A 6,885-nucleotide genomic window follows, 5' to 3' on the forward strand; every position below is an offset into this window, starting at 1 on the left:
GGCGTGGGGTGGCTGGCCATGGTGTGGGGCAGGCTGGCCATGGCGTGGGGCAGGCTGGCCATGGCGTGGGGTGGCTGGCCATGGTGTGGAGGTGGCTGGCCATGGTGTGGAGGTGGCTGGTCATAGCGTGGGGTGGCTGGCCATAGCGTGGGGTGGCTGGCCATGGCGTCGTGGGGCTGGCCATGGCGTGGGGTGGCTGGCCGTGGCGTGGAGGTGGCTGGCCATGGTGTGGGGCAGCCCAGGACTGCTGTGGGGCTGGTGCGGGCACCCCAGTGGCAGGACTTCTGCTCCCAGCCATGACCAAGGTGGTTGGGCATGGCCACCACTGGCCACACCACAGGTAGCCTGGCTGGTCCAGGGTGGATGCAGGGTGCAGGCAGGCTCCCCCTGCCCACGCGGTCACCGGATGGTGGTGGCATCCCGGTGTGGGCGGTGTGCTGGGGTCACCAGCGCTGTGCCCAGGGCTTCAGCCGGTGGGAGCCGGGAGCGGCCGGCTGGTGACAGCCACGGCACCGCGCTCACCTTGCCGGCGGCGGGGCGGGCAGTGCTCTCGGCAGAGCCGGAGCAGCCATCTGTGCCCTGCCACCTGTGCCCCCTCCTCCCCGAGGAGCAGCCGGAGCTGAAGTGCCAGGGGGGCAGCTGGAAGCCTGTGTCCCTCTCCCCACCCCGGCCATGGTGTCACCTCGAGCACCGCTGCTGGTGGCAGCGTCCCCCATGCCCATCCTGGCCATCTCAGCCATGCTTCCTGTGGCCACCTGAGCCCAGCGTTGGTGATGGGGGCACCTGCTGCCTGCAGGCCGGGTGGGGGTCCTGGGGGGTGCAGCAGAGCATGGCAGGATGAGTTTGGGTGTGCTGGGTGTAAATGGGAAAGGAATCAGCTTCTGGTGTCCCCCTGGCCTCCAGCGGGAGTAGGATGTCCTTCTGCCAGGGGAGCTCTGGGAAGGGGGCCAGGGGGGTGAATTTCCATGAAGCACCTGATGGGGAAGGGTTTCAGGGAATCGGGCTGGGGGGGTGGAACGTGTGGGGTGGCTGGGCAGGGCCAGGGCACGTGCCCCCAGCGCATGCTGCTTGCCGTCAACTGGCTGGTCCCAGCTGGCCCGCAGCCCCCGAGGACTGGCCCAGCCCCACGGCAAACAGCGCTGAACTGGACAAGCCGACCCCTGGACTGGGCAAGGAGGGACTGTCCCATACCCGGAGCCAGCAGTCGTGGGGCCACCCCAGCTTTCCTGGCGGCACTGGCCACCCCAGCTCAGCCCCTCTGCCATCTCAGTGGGTGCTGCTGCTGAGTCCCGCTCCCTCCTCCCAGCTCAGCCCCCACAGCCCCCAGGCTTCTTCCCAGCCGTGGGGCAGGGGGGTCGGTACCGTTAACCCCTCCAGCATCGCCGGGCAGGGTGGTGGTGGCAGCTCTGCTCGGTGGCGGGGGTCCCGGGGATGGGGATGCTGGGGGGTGCCAGGTTCCTGGCTGTGTGCCGGTGGTGGGGGGGCCAGCAAGGGGCTGTTTTCCTCTCTGTTTGCTCAGCCGTGGGGACGGCCAGCCATGCGGATCAAGGCCAGCGTCCCCCGGGCAGCCAATTGCCGGCCAGCTCGGAGGGGAGGGAGAGGGGGCAGCTTCCCCCTGGGCTTTCCCAACCGTGGAGGGGGCCACCATGCCAGCGCTGCCCGGCCTGAAAACGGTGCCAGGCTCAGCCCACCCAAGCGCAACGCTGGGCGATGCTGGTGGGGACCCCTGGTTGGGGCAGCCTCCCCCCACATCCCACTGCTGCAGGAGCTCGGGGACCCCTGTGCTGGGGGACACGGCAGCCTCAGTCCTGAGGACCCGAAATGTCCTTTTGTGCTTCTCCTGATGAATCCTTTTCCCTGGCGGGGCATGAAAGGGCCTTTATCCCCGCTCCTCCTCGTGGCCGGATCACACCCGGCAGGAGCCTGTGCCGCCGTCTGGACCCGGGACCGCCAGTCACCCCGGGCAGGGTGGGGACCCAGCACGGTGCTGCCGGTGCCTCCCGCGGGGAGCCCGAGCAGACCACGGCTTCACCGGTGCCGCACAACTCGTATCTGCTCCCGGGCCATCTCCGGACTGACCGCCGCCACCTGGGGAGAGGAGCGACGCGGCTGTGGCCACGTCTCTGCTTTTGGCCCGGTTATTTATATCTTTTAAACAAGGATGCTACAGTCGTCTGGGCTGAAAGGCGTCCCCGGTCCAGCTCCTGCTCCCCGGTCCCCAGCTCCCCAGCCATCTGCCGCCCCACCGCCCAGGCTCCCCCCAGGGCTCCCCCAGCCGGCTCTGTGCTCGTGACAGCTTGCTGGGGAGCTGGGGTTTGGACGGGAGACCCCCCCTCCCTGGGTGCTGCGGACCCCCCCTGCAATGCTACCCCACATTCCCTTCTGCTGCCCCGTGCTGGGGTCCTGCTCCTCCTCTGCTCACCATTCTCTGCCCGCCCTGCCTCTGGACCTGGTGTCTTGGCTGGGGGTCTGGCCCTGCATCCAGCCCAGGTGGGTTTTGGGGTGTAGGGCAACCCAGCCTGGCCACCTTGCACTTTGGCATCGCCTTGTGCCTCCTTGGAGGCCCTGGGAGCTGCCTGGGCTCCCTCTCCATCCCCAGGGAGCCTGGGTGGCTGCAGTGCAGAATGCTGAGCTCCCTATGGGATAGAGGACTCCGAGACTCGAGGAGCTGATGGAAGGCAGCTCATGGCCTGGAGAGCCTCTGCCTCGTGCATGTGGGAGTGTTTCCTGCCAGCTGGCAGGTCCCTCGTGTCCCCCTGCAAACAGGGGTCCCCCAGCAGAGTGGGACCCTGGCACCCTCTGGAAGGATAGCTGCCAGAGCATCCCTCAGGGGGCTGGTACCCAGCACCTCTTTTCCTGCTTGAGGGAAAACAGTGCCAGCCCCATGCCTGGCTTTCCAGTGGGATGTGGGGAGTAAAGGAGCCTGGCAACTGGGAACACCGGGGAAACAAGCCAAAACCCAGAGCAGCTGCCCTGGAGTAGGGCACTAGGCACAAGGCACCGGACATTTTGGGAGCATCACAGCCACTTGGGCTCATTTGGCTTTAAAGGTGTTTAAGTTGCATTTAAAGGCATTAAAGTCCTTGCTTAATTGCCTTAGAGTCATTTAAGCCCATGCTGCAGGACAGCAAGCCCATGGGAGAAAAGCCCCTGGCCCCGGTGGGGCTGTGGATGCTGTCAGTGGGGTCAGTGAGGGTCTCCTGCCTGGGTGGCAGGGATGAGCAGGCTGCTGCTAGCACCTCCAGAGGTGACAGAGGCGATGGTCCCCTTAGAGGAACAATTTGTCCCCATCTCTAATGGCTCAGGGCATCCTCCAGCGCTCAAGCGTTTCCAAGTGAACTTGGCGTTTGACGACTGGAAGCTGGAGGAGTCTGTGTGGGATTGGTGTCGCTGTCACGGCTGTGGGAGCTGAGGGTGGCCCGGGACCCCCTTCTGGACCCTGCAGTGCCATGGGGAGAAGTGTCGGGGTTACCCCGGGGCTCGTCCTTGGGTCCTTGGTTCCCAGTGCCGCGCTCGGCAGGGAGGCGATTGAACACAGAGATAACCCACCCTTCAGGTCTGCTGAGCAGCGCTTTGCTTCTGGCTTCTGTAAAGTTAATTGGTTTCGAGGTTCCAGGAACAAACGAAGGAGAAAAACCCACTCTCCCAATGTGCAGGATCATTGAATGCTCTCTGGCCAGTTATAATTGCAAATCATGTTTTGAAATCGCATTAACCAATTAGTCCTTGTTGTTGTTGTTGTGCCCTGCCACATGACAGCGTGTGCCGCGAGGGAGCCGGCGGTCAAGGGCGAGGGAGGGGGCCGTGAGCTGCCCCCCACCTCCTGGGCCCAGGCGCCATGCTGCTGGCATCGGGGGGCTTTTCCAGAGGGGATGGATTGGGGGAGGCAGGGTCCTGCCCTGGGCACGATCTCGGGCAGGTGTCACGCTGGGGTCCCCCCCATCCTGCACTGCTGGCCACAGCCGTCTCTCTCCTCCTGCCACCAGCGTTCCCAGCCCTTTTCTTTCCTCACCCGCTCCCTGGTGATGGGGTTGGGGGGCAGTGGGGGTCTCAGAGCCCCTGCTGGGTGCTGGGGCTGTGCCTGCGGGGTGAATGGTGCCAGGGAACCAGAGGCACCCACCAGCGTGTTCCCAGCAAGGACAAGCACTGGGTGCCTTCTTGCTCGAGAGGCAGCACTGGAGGGGACACACACCACTTTGGGTGCAGATCTACCTGTTATCTCCACCACATCTTCCTGACATCTCCCACCTCGGCCCTGGGAACGGCGGGCAGCAGCAGGCAGCGGGCACAGAGGCCGGGTGAGGAAACTGAGCGTGACGAGGAGCCCATGCATGGCACCCGCTTCTTCATGGCTGCGTCCGGGCCGGCTTCTCGAGGACAAGGGGTTTTATGGGCTCCCTTCAATCTGCTCGATCTCTGAGCGTGGCCAAGGAAGGAAAAATAGAGAAGGTTTTGGCTGGGGAGGGGGGACACTTGGTGAGGGAGCAAACCATGCAGGGGTGGGCTGTGGGTGAGGGCTGCCGGTGTGGCACAGCCAGCGCGGCGCTCAGCCTCCTGACGCCGGCGAGGCAGGATGCTGCCGGCGGGGACGTGCCGTGCTGTGCCGTGGCCACGCTCCCCTGAAGGCTCCTCACATACGGGAATCCGGCGTCAAACTTTCCAGCTGGCCGGAGAAAACCGCAGGGCTGCGGTTTCGCAATGAGCTGGAGCCTGGGCAGGGGCCTGACACCCCCAGAGCCGGTGGCAAAACTGCCCCGGGATGCGCCGGGGGAGCCCCGTTAGTCAGGGGGCTCGGGGGGCAGAGAGGAGGGTCTTAGCCCCTCCCTCTCCCAGGCAACCCCTGGCTGTGGCGGGGGGACCGGTCCTTGTGTCATCTCCCTGCTGCGTGGCCAGCCTGGCTGTGTGGGACTGGAGCCACCGTGTGCCATCTGTGGGGTGTGGGGACCCTCTGAGCCAGGGGCTGGGAGGTTTGGGGACATCTTCACTCCTTTTCCCTCCTCTCCTTCTCACTGCTTTGGTTTTTTGCAAAGCTTTGCCTGGGCACGGTGGGGATGGGGTAGGGATCCCCTCTGCCCAGTCGGAAAGGGGGAAATGATGGAGAAGGGTGTCTCTCTCCAGAGGATGAGAGAGGGGACAATAAAAAGAAGGCATGGGACAATAAAAAGAGGGCATGGGACAATAAAAAGAGAGCATGGGACAATAAAAAGAGGGCATGGCTCCGTTTGTCCCAAAAGGAAAAGGGGAAGGGCAGCATTTGGAGACTGGGGAGGAGCAGGCTGCCCACACCTCGGCCCCCCCAGGATGCCCACCCTGCTGGCAAGCACTGCACCCCGTGCCACAGGGCCGTGCTGCCTGTCCCCGTCCCCAGCTGCCTGCGCTGTGTTTGCTTACAGGGTGGCAGCTCTCAGCCTCCTTTTACAACCCCTGGCGAGGCGCGTTGCCACCCGTTCCCGGGACGTCTCCCCACCGGTGCCACGTGGCCGGCACCCGCCTGCGCCGGGGCAGGGGAAGGGTTAAGCGGATGGCTCCATCCCAGCCCGTACCCACGGCTCTGGGTGCCTCCGACTCCCCCCCCCCCTCGCCACCCTGCCAAACCTGGCTGCCTCCGGCCCCCCGGCGTGCCAGCCAGCGCTGGTTCAGCACTTACGCATGCTGCTGTTATTAGAAATTAGTTAATGGGTGTCTCTGGCCGAAGGAGAGGGGCAGTAACAGGAGCCCTGGGATTGCTGGGAGCCGAGGCTGCCGCTGAATATTTAACGTGAGAGGGAGAGAGGGTGAGAAGGAGAGAGGGTGAGAGGGTGCCGCTGCCGCCCACGGAGGTTTTTCCTCCTCTCAGCCCGGTGGCGACGCTCGCTGCCGGCCAGCGGAGCCGTTTCCACCCCAGGCTGCCCGAGGCTTCCCGAGGATTTATGAAAGATATGCGTAACACAAATAAAGCCTCCCAGCAACGCGCGGGGCCGTCCTGCCAACGCACGGCCCTCGGGCTCCGTCCCGCCTGCCGCTCGGGGGTCTCTGCTCTGCACGGGGGAGGTGGGTGCATCAAGACCCTGCCTCGCCAAGGCGGGCACCCCGAAGATTTTCCTCCCAAGTAAAAGCCAGGCAGGGCAGGAGATGGTTGGGGGGTGACAGCCCATTGGAAGGGGTAGGGAACCTGCAGGAACACAGCTGGTGGCCGGCCAGGAGTTCCTGGCTCTCCATGCAGCCTGTGGGACGCTCTTGGCAGAAGAAATTTCTTCTGTGGGGCACTTTTGTGGGGATAAACTCCAACACTGTGTCTCTGTGAAAAAAAAAAAAAGAGGTGTTTCAGCTCAAGTGGGAAAATTTGATGGAGACCAGAGGGGAGGAACAGAGTGTGTCCCCCACTCTGGGTCACGCTGGGATGCTCTCACCCGAATTGTTTGCTCCCAGTGTTGGGAGGTGCCAGGGCAGTCACTGCAGGTGCAGCAGTGGCCCTCCAAGCAGGGCATCCAGCTGGGATGGTTTAACGTGGTGGTGGCTTGAATTTCCCAGGCTGGGGAGAGAAGCGGGATGCGGAGGGAACTGGGGAGGACTTTCCACCACTGTCGAGTGGCTCTGCCCCTCCATAAGTGGGGAGAAAACCCTCGGTGCCTGCCAAATTTAGACCTTTGGGTTAGAATAGAGCGAGTGTGACAGCCCTGTCACTGGGAGTGCCCCCCGCAGCCCCCCGGCCCTCTGAGTGGTGATGCCCGGTGGGGTGTTGGTACCCGGTGGGGTAGCGATGCCCGGTGGGGTGGCGATTCCTGGCGGGGCAGCAATGCCTGGCGGATGGGTGATGGCCGGTGGGGTGGCCATGCCCGGAGGGACGGCGGTGACCGACGGGGCGGGGAGCGAGGCGGGGCCGTGTTCTCCCCCCCCCCCCCCACC

The sequence above is a fragment of the Calidris pugnax genome, unplaced genomic scaffold (genome assembly GCF_001431845.1).
Source record: "Calidris pugnax isolate Ruff unplaced genomic scaffold, ASM143184v1 scaffold407, whole genome shotgun sequence".
Lineage (NCBI taxonomy): Eukaryota > Metazoa > Chordata > Aves > Charadriiformes > Scolopacidae > Calidris > Calidris pugnax.